We start from the raw sequence: 15607 nt of genomic DNA, 5'->3' as shown, positions 1-15607 counted from the left end.
GCTCACGCACTGTCTCTCTCAAAAATAAACGTTAAAAAAATTTTTTTTAAGTACTCAACAGGAGATCTGGCAGATGGAGCTCTGATAGGCTTTGCAGTGGGGCGTCTTAGGAGCAGCAAGAAACAGGGTCCATTCATCAGGCAGCTAAGGAAACGGGAATAACCTTATCAGTTGGCTACTTAGGAGAGTATTGAGTATTATGAGGCTTGTGCAGCTCAAAGAATTTACAATCTCAACAGAAATTTTTTCATTAAGTTTCACGCCCTTAGGCCTGATTTCCAGAAGACTCCATTAAAATGCAAATAACCTGTGAGTGCCGTAATAACCAAATCGATACGATTCGTCAGGCTGCTTGTAAGAGCAGGTCTCGGCTCCTGGTGGCATGGACACAGGAACAGTGCCTAGAAGGAAGGTGAGGAGTGCTGGTGGGAGGTGCAGGGGTGGGGGCGGGGATTGGAGGAGCCAAAGAGAAACTTGATCCATCTCATGCTTTTGCTAGGGCCAGCGCTGTTTGATAATATCCCATTGCTTGTTTCCAGGGTTATTGGGCTGTAGTTTGGGGCCTCAGAAGAGTTTGCATGTCCTGTGTTTCCCCCCTCCTCCCCAGGTTTCTGTTTTGATCTTTAAGCTGTGACAGAAATCAGCTTTACTAACCAACAGTTTGCACTTCCTTAGCTGTTGAATTAATTATGCTGTACTTGGTGGGAGGAAGGGACACATCTGAGAATTAGATGCTTTTGTGAAAGGCACCCCCCTCCCCAGTTCATTTTTTGCATTTGAATGGTATGTGTTAGTTCAGCAAACATTCCAGGAGGATTATTTCAAGGCTATTATCTGTTGATTAGAAAGTCTGGTTTCAAAATAACTTACTAACCAGAGGAGAGGCTCATTTGACTGGGACCGGCAACTCCCAGAATTTTACCACAAAACCCTGATACACGCAGTAAAGGAAGAGGAGGAGCTCTTTCCAAGGCTGGCCTCTGTAATTGAAGGAGGACGGGCTGTGGTGTGGGCCAGAGGGAGCCAGGCTCAGCCAAGTCTGTAGCAGGTGGAACCTCAGCCCCTGTGCTTTCAGCAGTTGCCACAGTTTATTCTAGTATGTATCCCAGCAACCTTCTAGGGGGAACTGCACAAAAGTGAGGAGAGATCAAAATACCTCATTTTCGAGATTCAAGAACTTTGAAGATTCAAAACCTGGCCACAGAGCAATTTCTGTTAGGGTTGCAGGGGGGCGCCTGGGTGGCTTAGTCAGTCGAGCACCTGGCTCTTCATTTAGGCTCAGGTCAAGATCCCAGGGTTGTAGGATCAAGCCACATGTTGGGTTCCAAGCGGAATGTGAAGCCTGCTTGAGATTCTCTCTCTCCTGCCCCTCTCCAGTCGAGCACATGCTCCCTCTCTCAAAACAAACAAAACAAAGCACTTCTGGGTCTTAGGCTACTGCTCATCTGTTCCTGACTCTGCATTCAATGCCGTCTTGCTCTGGTGAAGTTTGAAATTATCCATAGTGGGAATATTTACCCCAGGGGCATCAGATGCTACACATTAGGACTTGATGTATTGATGTTTGCTGTTTAGTTCTCAGAGAACAATGGGGTAGATAACAATGTAGGTTAAAAGTGTTGCATTCAGGTAGCTGTTACATTATGAATAGCACAAATATTTGAGGAAATATCCCTCCAGAATCTGAAGACTATTATCCAGATCAGCAAAGAAGTTGCTCATGTCATTGATGAACAGCATCAGGTGAGGACCCGGCATGGCATGTCTTCTCACTTTCCTCTTCCTCAACGTAAACAAAAATATCAACCAACACTCATATTGGAATTACTCTCATTTGTTGATTGCAACATAAGTTGGTTGTGTAAGAGTTTGGCAAAACTCAACAAAAACCTCTGTGAGGATCAGTGAGCTATATAGAATTTATAATACAGAATATTACATATTGTATTATTTGTAAATTGTGCTGCAAAGACTTGATATCTGCTTAGAAACTTTTTTCCTGTAAGTTGATAAACATTTACCAGCAGACCTCTGGGTATGGGCATAGACATAAAGAAGTTCTATATTGTAGTTAGCCAAGAGCTAAGGTGTCTTATGGAATATTCCAGACTTTAGGACTCAATAGGGCAACAGTTCTCAAACTGTATGGGCATAATCATTGGTCACTACTAAAAGTGGAATTCCATACACTACTTCCCTAGAAATCGATGGTCTACCTGCCTAGACCAATTTTGTTGGTTTGGTTTGAGTGTGGAATCTTGTTTTTGTTGTTGAGGTTTGTTTGTTTATTGTTTTTAAATCTTGTGGTTTGGGGCACGTGGGTGGCTCAGTTAAGCATCTGCTCAGGTCATGATCTCACAGTTTATGAGTTTGAACCCCACATTGGGCTCTGGCTGACAGCTCAGAGCCTGGAGCCTGCTTCAGATTCTGTGTCTCCCTCTCTCTCTGCCCCTCCCCTGTTCTCTCTCTCTCTCTCAAAAATAAATAAACATTAAAAAAAATTTTTTTAATCTTGTGGTTTTTAACAAGTCCTGAAGCTAATGAGGGGGCCTGTCCACCACACTTTAGGAAACATTGCCTTAGGGAGCCTGCAAAGCACTGTTTTTTTTTATCAAGTTTGTTTCTATCTAATTTTTAGTCACATCATAGAAATATTATTCTTTAAAAGTTCTAGGTGGCTAGGCCAGTTGTCTTAACCATAAGCCCCTAAAATATGGCAAATTGTTCAAAGATTAGTTTTCTACTTAAGGATATTGAAATAAAAATTCAGTTTACAATAGCTCTTATGCTCAATTAGTTAAAGTAAACAATTAGGCTGTGGTTGATGTTCAATCCCAGCTTGCCTGTCAACTTTACTATTTCTTGGCCATTGATCATCCATAACTATTAACTCTTAGTAGCTTTTGACATTGTCAGCTTTGCCATTCACAAATACTAGGCATAGGTAGATGAGAGCAATTAATAAGATGGCCACATGGGTTTTCACTGCAAATGAGGTATTTTGAGAATGAAAGGGGGCGCTGTTAATTTCAGTGGGACAAACAGGCATAAACTGGGTCTGTTGCAGGCTCACTGGGATGTGTGTTCATATCAGCCTCAGCTTTCCTTCCTCTCAGGTTATTTGCTGGTTGACATGTTACAGTGAATTCTGCTACACATAAGTACTGCAATTCACAAAGCAGCCATAAAGACTCCTTCCTAGATGCTGGAAGGAGTTCTAGCTCCCTGCATTTTGGCAGCAATGTTTACTCAATTCTTGGTGTACCTGGGTGGCTCAGTCGGTTGGGCATCTGACTTCAGCTCAGGTCATGATCTCTTTGGTCAGTAAGTTCGAGCCCCACGTTGGGCTCTGTGCTGACAGCTCAGAGCCTGGAGCCTGCAGATTCTGTGTCTCCCTCGCTCTCTGCCCCTCCCCCACTCACACCTAGTCTCTCAAAAGTTAATAAATGTTAAAAAAAAAAAATTAAAATGTTTACTCAATTCAGATGTGATTAGCAAAGATTCAGCTAATCTTCAGATTGGAATCAAGTGACAGAATTTCTTGATACTTAGTGGCCAGAACCAGGACTGAATTTTAGCCCTCCAAGGGGTATAGGCTACTGGCCTATCTAGTTCCTTAAACCGTCTTCATGTAAGCATGGAGGACCTTGTAGAATATCTCTGGCCAATATGCATATCTTAAACACCACTTATATCAATCACCTTACGTTGATTAAACTCAACTAGTGCTAAGTGAGATAACTGATATTTGAAAGGTTTTGGTAGACATTTTCAGATTATGGACTGAGGAGATATTTTCAATGGCTAAATAACCATTCCTGGGTTAGGTACTTCAAGTGTTTTTTAACTACTCCTAGGTGGTTAAAACGAACAATTTATATATCCCCCTGTGTTGGTGAACTATTTTTTTTTTTTAATTTTTTAAATGTTTTTATTTATTTTTGAGACAGAGAGAGACAGAGCATGAGCAGGGGAGGGGCAGAGAGAGAGGGAGACACAGAATCTGAAGCAGGCTCCAGGTTCCGAGCTGTCAGCACAGAGCCGGATGCGGGGCTTGAACCCACGGACCGGGAGATCATGACCTGAGTGGAAGTCGGACGCTTAACCGACTGAGCCACCCAGGCGCCCCGTTGGTGAACTATTTTAAAGTAAATTACACTCAATATAACATTTAATTATAACTTAAGAAATGAGTACAGATGCACCAAGATGGAAGATTTCCTCTTAGACTGATAAGAACTGTAATAAGACTTAATGCTTTAAGCACAGTATTATAAAATAGTATTTCCCAAGATGTTTTTCACTGAATAGGATGTAAATAGGTATTAGATGAAAAAAGAGTTCCCTGACTGAACAAATTAGGGAATGAGGGAATTAAAATTAGAGGTATCTTTACTGCTCATGTGCATTCATGGGGGTTTCCCAGACATTTTCGACCAGGGACCAGCCCTTCCTCGCCAAGCATTTTTCAGAGCTAGTGATAACGCTTACAGACCAGAGATCAGCAAACTTTTTCTGTCCAGTAGCAGACAGTTAGCCTTTTCGCGTGTTCGGGATCATACAGTCTCTGGCTGCCAAACATGGGATGTAAATGAAAAGGTGTGGCTATTTTTGTAAACAAACACCTGTTTCTGTAAGCAAAGTTTTATTAGTTTTGACACTGAGTGATATCATCAGTATATTTTGGGAACCTGGACAAGACCAGAGAATAAAGGAGGAGAAAGGGGAGAGGACAAAGCATAGTGAGAAGAAATGCCTCATTCCTCTTTGGCAGGTTTCGCTAGAATTTAGCAAGTGATTCCTGAAACCAACCATGTCCACTAGAGGGCACCAGGACTGCAATTTTACGTTGGTGCCATCCTTCCCATTTGCTTTTACAATGTTGAAATTTATCATTTTATGAGGTAGCACTTAGTGGAGTTTAGGTTAGCATTTTCCTTCTTCTGCTACAGAGAATTAGAATCAGGCAAATTAATAATTTACCAACCTAACATTAACGATATTAAGCCAGGATATACTTCATAATTAAAACTTAATTGACTTTCTAGTAGCATTTACCTCATCCAGAGAATCAAGATGGATGGATTTTCTTGAAACTTTTAATAACTTAAGGCACTGAAAGTTGCCTTAAGGCACTAAAAGTAAAACTAAAGTTTGACTGATCAGAAAGTCATTTTAATTTGTCATAGTGCAATCTAAAATGGAGGCTACATTGGGAAATTGTTAAATCAACAAAACCTCTGATAAAAGATGACGGTAAGAATTCCTCCATCTTGGGGCACCTGGCTGGCTCAGTCACGGAGCGTGTGATTCTTGATCTCGAAGTTGTGAGTTCAAGTCCCATGTTGGGTGTAGAGATTACTTAAAAAATAAAATTTTAGAAAAAAAATTCCTCCACCCCCACTTGTTGGTCATGGACAAATCTCTTAACCTCTTTATTTCCTTATATCGTGGTATTCTTTTATGGTATATTTAAGTGAGATAATGGGTTTTAAAGCATTTGAAATGGGGCACCTGAGTGGCTCAGTCAGTTAAGCATCCAACTTCTGGTTTCCGCTCAGGTCGTGATCTCATGGATATGAGTTCGAGCCCTACATTGGACTCCTTGCTGACAGTGGGGAGCCTGCTTCAGATTCTCTCTCTCCCTCTCTCTATGCCCCCTCCCCCAATTGCTCTCTCTGTCTCTCAAAATTAATAAATAAACAAAAAAAAAAATAAAGTGTTTGAAACATGGTTGGTGTCCAATACATAATTTGCTAAGTCATATTTGGGGAGGCTATGTGTTGGAGTTTCAATGTACCTGTAGAAGTCCTCCCAGTGGGATATGATACCATAGGGTGAGATGACTGAAACTGGAAGTCCCCCCAGGCTGCTGGGGAGAACAGGAAAACTTACAAGCTGGATTCAGTCATTGGGGCAGCTTTCTGAATTATCTCACGGTTGCCCAAAAGTACATATTTGGGAAAATGTTTGCTTATTGGGGTTGTATTTCTGGAAGGTAACAGGAGAACCTGGTAATAATGATGGTTGTCTCTGGACTGGAAAGTGGATGCTTGTGGGACAGGAGCAGGGGGCAGGCTTCCTTTTACTTGATATTCTTTGTTACCATTTATACATCTAACCATGAAAATACCTTTACTTAAAAATTACAATAGTTAAAAACAAAATTATTTTTTAATGTTTATTTTTGAGAGAGAGAGCATGTGCAAGTGGGAGAGTAGCAGAGAGAGAGAGAGAGAGAGAGAGAGAGAGAGAGAGAGAAAGGATCTGAAGTGGGCTCTGTGCTGACACCAGGGAGCCCGATGCAGGGCTCAAATCCACGGACCATGAGATCACGACCCGAGCCAAAGCTAGAGACTTAACTGACCGACTCACCAAGGCACCCCAAAACAAATAACTTTAAAAACGAATTTCCAACCCCTATGCCTAGACAGATCTGAATAGGAACGATGAATGTACATATTTAACAGCAAAAATGTTCATGTCTTAGGTTTCCTCGGGGATGTGACATTTTTATGAGTATAATGATAGAATTTAGAATTATCTCCTGAATGAATGTATAGTATCAGTATTTACCATTTGTTGCTGGTAAGTACCATAGTCTTCACATTATAAGTGACATTTTGGATCCATTCCCCTTGATAACAAGGAACTAAAGTATTCTCACAGAGATTCTCAGGAATTATTTATTGAGGTATAATTAACATGTAACATTATGTTTCAGGTATACAACATACTGATTCAATATTTGTATACGTGTGGGAGTGGGACCTACAGGTTTCCAGTTAAGGAATGAATAAGTCACAGGGATAAAAGGTACAACAAAAGGAATATAGTCAATGGTTATCAAGATAGTGTTATATAGTGATAGATGGTAGCTACACTTGTGGTGAGCACAGGTCAATGTATAAACTTGTCTGTCAAATCATTATGTTGTACATGTGAGACTAATGTAACATCGTAACATCATGTGCCAACTATACTTCAATAAAAAAATCTGTATACATTGCAAAATGATCACAGTAAGTCTAGTTACTATCTGTCACCATACAAAATTATACAAATGTTTTTCTTGTGATGAGAACTTTTGCAGTGTATTCTTTTAGCAACTTTCAAATATGCAATACAATATTACTGACTACTCACCATGATGTATATTACATTCCCATGACTTATTTATTCAGCAACTGAAACTTTGTACCTCCTGATCCCCCTCACTCATTTCACCCACCCCAACCCCCTCCTTTCTGGCAACCACCAAGCTGTTCTCTGTATCTATGTGAGTTTTGTTTTGTTTTGTTTTTCAGGAATTATTTTACATCACTCATATATGACTTACGGACAAAACATGCGCCATTTGCTCATGCAATGCCAATCGTTTCACTTTCTTTTCTTTTTTAATTTTCTTTTTTATTTTTTAAAATTTACATCCAAATTAGCATATAGTGAAACAATGATTTCACAAGTAGATTCCTTAGTGCCTGTTACCCATTTAGCCCATCCCCCCTCCCACAACCCCTCCCATAACCCTCAGTTTGTTCTCCATATTTATGAGTCTCTTCTGTTTTGTCCCCCTCCCTGTTTTTATATTATTTTTGTTTCCCTTCCCTTATGTCATCTTTTCTGTCTCTTAAAGTTCTCATATGAGTGAAGTCATATGATTTTTATCTTTCTCTGACTAATTTCACTTAGCATAATACCTTCCAGTTCCATCCACGTAGTTGCAAATGGTAAGATTTCATTCTTTTTGATTGCCGAGTAATACTCCATTGTGTGTGTGTGTGTGTGTGTGTGTGTGTGTGTATATATATATATATATATATATATATATATATATATACACACACAATGGAGTATTACTCCATTGGAGTAATGTGGATGAATGGATGAATTCATCCATGGATGAATGGATAAAGAAGATGTGGTATATATATATACCACATCTTCTTTATCCATTCATCCATTGATGGACATTTGGGCTCTTTCCATACTTTGGCTATTGTTGATAGTGCTGCCATAAACATGGGGGTGCATGTGTCCCTTTGAAACAGTACACCCATATCCCATGGATAAATGCCCAGTAATGCAACTGCTGGGTCATAGGGTAGTTCTATTTTTAGTTTTCTGAGGAACCTCTGTACTGTTTTCCAGAGTGGCAGCACCAGCTTGCATTGCCACCAACAATGCAAAAGAGATCCTTATTCTCTCTGCATCCTCACCAACATCTGTTGTTGCCTGAGTTGTTAATGTTAGCCATTCCGACTGGTGTGAAGTGGTATCTCATTGTGGTTTTGATTTGTATTTCCCTGATGATGAGTAATGTTGAGCATTTTTTCATGTGTCGGTTGGCCATCTGGATGTCTTGGAGAAGTGTCTATTCATGTCTTTTGCCCATTTCTTCACTGGACTATTTGTTTTTTGGGTGTTGAGTTTGAGAAGTTCTTTATAGATTTTGGATCCTAACCCTTTATCTGATATGTCGTTGACAAATATCTTCTCCCATTCTGTCGGTTGCCTTTTAGTTTTGCTGATTGTTTCCTTCGCTGTGCAGAAGCTTTTTATTTTGATGAGGTCCCAATAGTTATTTTTGCTTTTGTTTCCCTTGCCTCCAGAGACGTGTTGAGTGAGAAGTTGCTGCAGCCAAGATCAAAGAGGTTTTGCCTGCTCTCTCCTCGAGGATTTTGATGGCTTCCTGTCTTACATTTAGGTCTTTCATCCATTTTGAGTTTATTTTTGTGTATGGTGTAAGAAAGTGGTCCAAGTTCATTTTTCTGCATGTCACTGTCCAGTTTTCCCAGCACCACTTTCTGAGGAGACTGTATTTATTCCATTGGATATTCTTTCCTGCTTTGTCAAAGATTAGTGGGCCATATGTTTGTGGGGCCATTTCTGGGTTTTCTATTCTGTTCCATTGATCTGAGTGTCTGTTCTTGTGCCAGTACCATACTGTCTTGATGATTACAGCTTTGTAATACAGTTTGTAGTCTGGGATTGTGATGCCTCCTGCTTTGGTTTTCTTTGGTTTTCAAGATCGCTTTGGCTATTCGGGGACTTTTCTGGTTCCATACAAATTTTAGGATTGTTTGTTCTAGCTCTGTGAAGAATGCTGGTGTTATTTTGATAGGGATTGTATTGAATATGTAGATTGCTTCAGGTAGTATTGACATTTTAACAATATTTGTTCTTACTATCCAGGAGCATGGAATCTTTTTCCATTTCTTTGTGTCTTCTTCAATTTCCCTCATAAGCTTTCTATAGTTTTCAGTGTATAGATTTTTCACCCTTTGGTTAGATTTATTCCTAGGTATTTTATGGTTTTTTGTGCAACTGTAAAGGGGATCGATTCCTTGATTTCTCTTTCTGTCGCTTCATTATTTGTGTATAGGAATGCAACCGATTTCTGTGCATTGATTTTATATCCTGCAACTTTGCTGAATTCATGAGTCAATTCTAGCAGTTTTTTGGTGGGATCTTTTGGGTTTTCCATATAGAGTATCATGTCATCTGTGAAGAGTGAAAGTTTGACCTCCTCCTGGCCGATTTGGATGCCTTTTATTTCTTTGTGTTGTCTGATTGCAGAGGCTAAGACTTCCAATACTATGTTGAATAACAGTGGTGAGAGTGGACATCCCTGTCTTGTTCCTGACCTTGGGGGGAAAGCTCTAAGTTTTTCCCCATTGAGGATTATATTAGCATTGGGTCATTCATATATGGCTTTTTTGATCTCGAGGTATGCTCCTTCTATCCCTACTTTCTTGAGGATTTTTATCAAGAAAGGATGCTGTATTTTGTCAAGTGCTTTCTCTGCATCTATTGAGAGGATCATATGGTTCTTGTCCTTTTATTGATGTAATGAATCATGTTAATTGTTTTGCGGATATTGAACCAGCCCTGCATCCCAGGTATAAATCCCGCTTGGTCGTGGTGAATACTTTTTTTAATGTATTGTCGGATCCAGTTGGCTAATATCTTGTTGAGGATTTTTGCATCCATGTTCATCAGGGAAATTGGTCTGTAGTTCTCCTTTTTAGTGGGGTCTGTGTCTGGTTTTGGAATCAAGGCAATGCTGGCTTCATAGAAAGAGTTTGGAAGTTTTCCTTCCATTTCTATTTTTTGGAACAGTTTCAAGAGAATAGGTGTTAACTCTTCCTAAAATGTTTGGTAGAATTCCCCTCAAAAGCCATCTGGCCCTGGACTCTTGTGTTTTGGCAGATTTTTGATTACTAATTCGATTTCCTTACTGGGTATGGGTCTGTTCAAATTTTCTATTTCTTCCTGTTTCGGTTTTGGTAGTGTATATGTTTCTAGGAATTTGTCCATTTCTTCCAGATTGCCCAATTTATTGGCATAATTGCTCATAATATTCTCTTATTATTGTTTTTATTTCTCCTGTGTTGGTTGTGATCTCTCCTCTGTCATTCTTGATTTTATTTATTTGGGTCCTTTCCTTTTTCTTTTTGATCAAACTGGCTAGTGGTTTATCAATTTTGTTAATTCTTTCAAAGAACCAGCTTCTGGTTTCATTGGTCTGTTCTGTTTTGTTTGTTTCAATAGCATTAATTTCTGCTCTAATCTTTATTATTTCCTGTCTTCTGCTGGTTTGGGGTTTTATTTGCTGTTCTTTTTCCAGCTCCTTAAGGCGTAAGGTTAGGATGTGTATCAGATTTTTCTTCCTTCTTTAGGAAGGCCTGGATTGCTATATACTTTCCTCTTATGACTGCCTTTGCTGTGTCCCAGAGGTTTTGGGTTGTGGTGTTATCATTTTCATTGACTTCCATATACTTTTTAATTTCCTCTTTAACTTCTTGGTTAGCCTATTCATTCTTTATAGGATGTTCTTCAGTCTCCAAGTATTTGTTATCTTTCCAAATTTTTTCTTGTGGTTAACTTCGAGTTTCATAGCTTTGTGGTCTGAAAATATGCACGGTATGATCTCAATCTTTTTGTATTTACTTAGGGCTGATTTGTGTCCCAGTATGTGGTCTATTCTGGAGAACATTCCATGTGCACTGGAGAAGAATGTATATTCTGCTGCTTTAGTATTAAATGTTCTGATATATCTGTTAAGTCCACCTGGTCCAGTGTGTCATTCAAAGCCATTGTTTCCCTGTTGATTTTTTGATTAGATCTGTCCATTGTTGTGAGTGGGGTGTTGAAGTCTCCTACTATTATGGTATTACTATCGATGAGTTTCTTTATGTTTGTGATTAATTGATTGATATATTTGGGTGCTCCTACCTTTGGCACATAAATGTTTACAATTAGGTCTTCTTGGTGGATAGACCCCTTGATTATGATATAATGCCCTTCTGCATCTCTTGATACAGTCTTTATTTTAAAATCTAGATTGTCTGATATGAGTATGGCTACTCTGGCTTTCTTTTGTTGACCATTAGCATGATAGATGGTTCTCCATCCCCTTATTTTAAATATGAAGGTGTCTCTCGTAAACAACATATAGATGGGTCTTGTTTTCTTATCCATTCTGTTACCCTATGTCTTTTGATTGGAGCATTGAGTCCATTGACGTTTAGAGTGAGTACTGAAAGATATGAATTGATTGCCATTATGATGCTTGTAGAGTTGGAGTTTCTGGTGGTGTTCTCTGGTCCTTTCTAATCTTTGTTGCTTTTGGTATTTATTTATTTATATATATAAATATATATAAATATAAATATAAATAAAAAAATAAATAAATATATATATATATATATATATATATATATATATATATATATATTCATCTTTTCTCCCCTCAGAAAGTCCCCCTTAAAATTTCTTGCAGGGCTGGTTTAAGGGTCACAACCTCCTTTAATTCTCGTTTGTCTGGGAAACTTTTAATCTCTCCTTCTATTTTGAATGACAGCCTTGCTGGACAAAGAATTCTTGGCTGCACATTTTTCCGATTCAGCACACTGAATATATCCCTCCACTCCTTTCTGGCCTGCCATGTTTCTGTGGATAAGTTTGCTGCAAACCTGATCTGTCTTCCCTTGTAGGGTAAGGACTTTTTTCCCTTGCTGCTTTCATGGTTCTCTCCTTGCCTGAGTATTTTGTGCATTTGACTGTGATGTGCCTTGTTGATGGTTGGTTTTTTTTTAATCTAATGGGGGTCCTCTCTGCTTCCTGGATTTTGATGTCTGTGTCTTTCCCCAGGTTAGGAAAGTTTTCTGCTATGATTTGCTCACATAACCCTTCTACCCCTATTTCTCTCTCTTCCTCTTCTGGGACTCCTATGATTCTGATGTCATTTCTTTTTAATGAGTCACTGATTTCTCTAATGCTTAAATCGTGCCCTTTTGCCTTAATCTCCCTCTTTTTTTCTGCTTCGTTATTCTCTGTATATTTGTCCTCTATATCGCTGATTCTCTGTTTGGCTTGTCCATCCTTGCCACCGCTGCATCCATCCATGATTGCAGCTCAGTTATAGCATTTTTAATTTCATTCTGGCTATTTTTTACTTCTTTTATCTCTGCAGAAAGGGATTCTTATCTATTTTAAATTCCACCAATCGTTTCACTTTCTGAAGTGCCAGTGACCCAAACTCTTATGTTTCATGGAAGCTCAAAGGTTTGTGGCAATGGAGCGTTGTTACATTGTAGCACACCCCAACACAACAGAAACTGGAAACTCAACACCAGACATCCAGGCAGCAGTCCTTTGATGACCTTTACCCCAGGCATCATTTTCTGCTGACCTGCTTTCCCAGTTTCCCATCATCTGGCCACCAAACCTCGCTCTCTCCCTTTTCCTATCTGCCTCCTGGAATGCAGTATTCATGTCTTATGTACTTATGGACTCCGTAGGATGCAGCAGAAAACAATTCTTCTTTTCCTTCCCTTCCCCAATACATGCACCAAAACCGGAGAATGGAATGAAATTCGGGCACCATACTGCTTTCAGTCAATGCCTGCCATTCACCTTAAATCTCAAGAACAGATTTAATTCCAATAATTAAAATTTCCAGGGTGCCTGGCTGGCTCAGTCAGTAGAGAATGTGGCTCTTGATCTCTGGGTTGGGAGTTCAAGCCCCACTTTGGATGCAGAGCTTACTTAAAATTAAAACAAAACAAAAACTGTCTTGGTGAACATGGCCTTAAAAAAATATAATTAAAATTTCCAAGAACCTTATTTATTTAAGTTAATTTTTTTATTTCAATTCAAGTACAGTTAACATTCAATGTTGTATTAGTTCCAGGTGTACAATACACTGAATCAACAATGCTATTCCAAGCACTTTGATAACTAGCAGGCTGAATTTCACAGAGTTAAACCTTTGTTTCTCTACTAAGAAGCCTTAAAAGGGGGAGGAACATGGCCAACTTGCCCTGTTTTCTGTTGAGTCTTCCCTTCTGTCTTGGTATACCTGGCTGCCTCCGAGTCTTCCAGGATTTGGTGAGAGGTAGGAGACACAAGGGTTAAGGAAGGTCTTCCCTCACTGGTACTGTGGTCATTTGGCATTGGTGTCCTCCGGGCTCTCTGCTCTCGGTAGCTGCTTAACACAGACCCTATCAGGGAATGTCTGTGTTTTGGGAAGAACTGCCATTGCTGGAGATCTCTCATCCAAAGTTCCTCGAATGTGGGCATGCCTCCATGGGTGGTTGTTTATGGCTTGCTTCCTCCCTTGGGCTCCCACTTCCCTCTCATGAACCCCTTTAATTGCAGCTGCAGGTGGTCTCTCTCTCGACCATGGCCCACATCTGGCACTTCATGCCAACAAACTGCAAAGACGGACTGTTCCCAACGCAGCCACCTCTCTTGGCTCATCTACCGGAGGAACAAGCCACAGTTTCTTGCATTTAGGCTTTTCCGTCCATGGGCCTGACACTCACTTCTCATCCCCACCGTCTCCATGAGACCCAGGTCAAACTGTCTGAGAAGTTCCACCCAGGCCCTCTAGACTCACCTCTTTTTACACTTTTGAGGTGGATGTTGAGTCAATTGGACTGTGAACCCTGCACAGGCTGTTTTGGTGCCTTACTTAGGAATATGGGAGTACTTTAAACCTTTTGTGCTATTCTCAGAATTTGGGATACCAGGGAAAACGAAAACAGAAGGAGTCCCATTTAAAAACCCATTTCATTCATTGTATGGGACAATTTAGGTTTCTGTGTGTCATTATTCTTGTATATTGGCCATTTCCAAAAGGTGATACAACCAAAATGACCTGGCAAAGTTTTTGACGTTGTTGTTCGTAAAGAGTTTGGCTCTATTCATTTCTATTTCATTTCTCTTGACTTTTTTCAATTTTGTTCTCAATAACCTTGTATTTTCAGCAGTGTCTCATTTTTGTGCTGCTTCCAAAATAGACTTCACTTATATATTTTTATATATGTAAAAATATATATATTTTTCTTCTTTCATGTCATTCTCATCTTGTTCTTGTGATCTTATAGCTTTTGGCCTTGTGCTCATGTCAATCCTCGAGGGGATTGCTTCATTAAGTGTTTCTTTTCTAATTTGATGAGCAGATCTCTGGTCACCTTTTCTGTCTTCTCTATGGCAACCTTATTCAATACTTTTTATTGTTTTTCCTTTTTCCATATAGTATTTTTTATATATATTCTGGTCTGGTTTCTAAAGTCATCCTCAAAAGAAACGAGTTCCTTGACCAGCCAGGTTGCAAGAGGTTCGTGTTTGTTTGATAATGCTGGCTTGCAATAATTTGGTGTGTGTGTGTTCCAATGAGTTTCCTTATAATTGAGGGTTATATATATGAGTAATTTTAGCCTTTGCTAGTTTTTTGCCAACCACGATGAATAGCTGTAGAAGTTCCTTGTGAATATTTGCTTCACTCTGCCTCATTGAAAGATTTTTTTCTTATAAAAAAGGCTTATCCGTGTATTTCTAGTCCCACCCTGCCTTCTCTGTTTTTCTCATATTCAAACTCAAACTAGAGAGACTCTCATTTGACTTTCACAGCAGAATACACTTCTGGTTGTTCTCCAATACCTTCCATGCTCCCTTTGATACTCCTTTTTAAGTTCCTTTGTCTTTATTCAACCACCAACAGTTGGGTCTAATTGTTTGTTGAAGGGTGGACTAGTTTTGGCAAAGCATGAGGTTTCAACTAAAAGGAGAGACTTGGGGCTCCTGGTGGCTCAGTTGGTTAAGCGTCGACTTTGGCTCAGGTCATGATTTCACAGTTTGTGAGTTTGAGCCCCATGTCAGGCTCTGTGCTGACAGCTCAGAGCCTGGAGCCTGCTTTGGATCCTCTGTCTCCCTCTCTCTCCCGCCCCCACTCTCTCTCTCTCTCTCTCTCTCAAAATAAGTAAATAAATATTTAAAAATTAACAAAAAAAAAAAGAGAGAGAGAGGCTTGATTCTACTCCTATTTTTATTTTCTGCACTTCCATGGAATCTTGGGTTAGTAATCATAGACAAGTATAGGGAAAGTGACTTTTCTCCTGAATTTTTAGGATGCATAATTAAGCATTTAAAAATTAACAGTGCTCAGGACTAGATGAATTAATAAAGAGGACAACACAGAAATGGCTTTATGATCAAAAAATTCCAGAGTAACAAGGTGAAATAAATTTTTAAAATATTCTTACATAATAAATGAAAGGTAAGCCTGATGCCATTCTTTAGAAAGCTATTCCTCTGT

This window comes from Acinonyx jubatus, chromosome D3 (assembly GCF_027475565.1).
Source record: "Acinonyx jubatus isolate Ajub_Pintada_27869175 chromosome D3, VMU_Ajub_asm_v1.0, whole genome shotgun sequence".
NCBI lineage: Eukaryota > Metazoa > Chordata > Mammalia > Carnivora > Felidae > Acinonyx > Acinonyx jubatus.
This window is presented reverse-complemented; position numbering follows the sequence as displayed.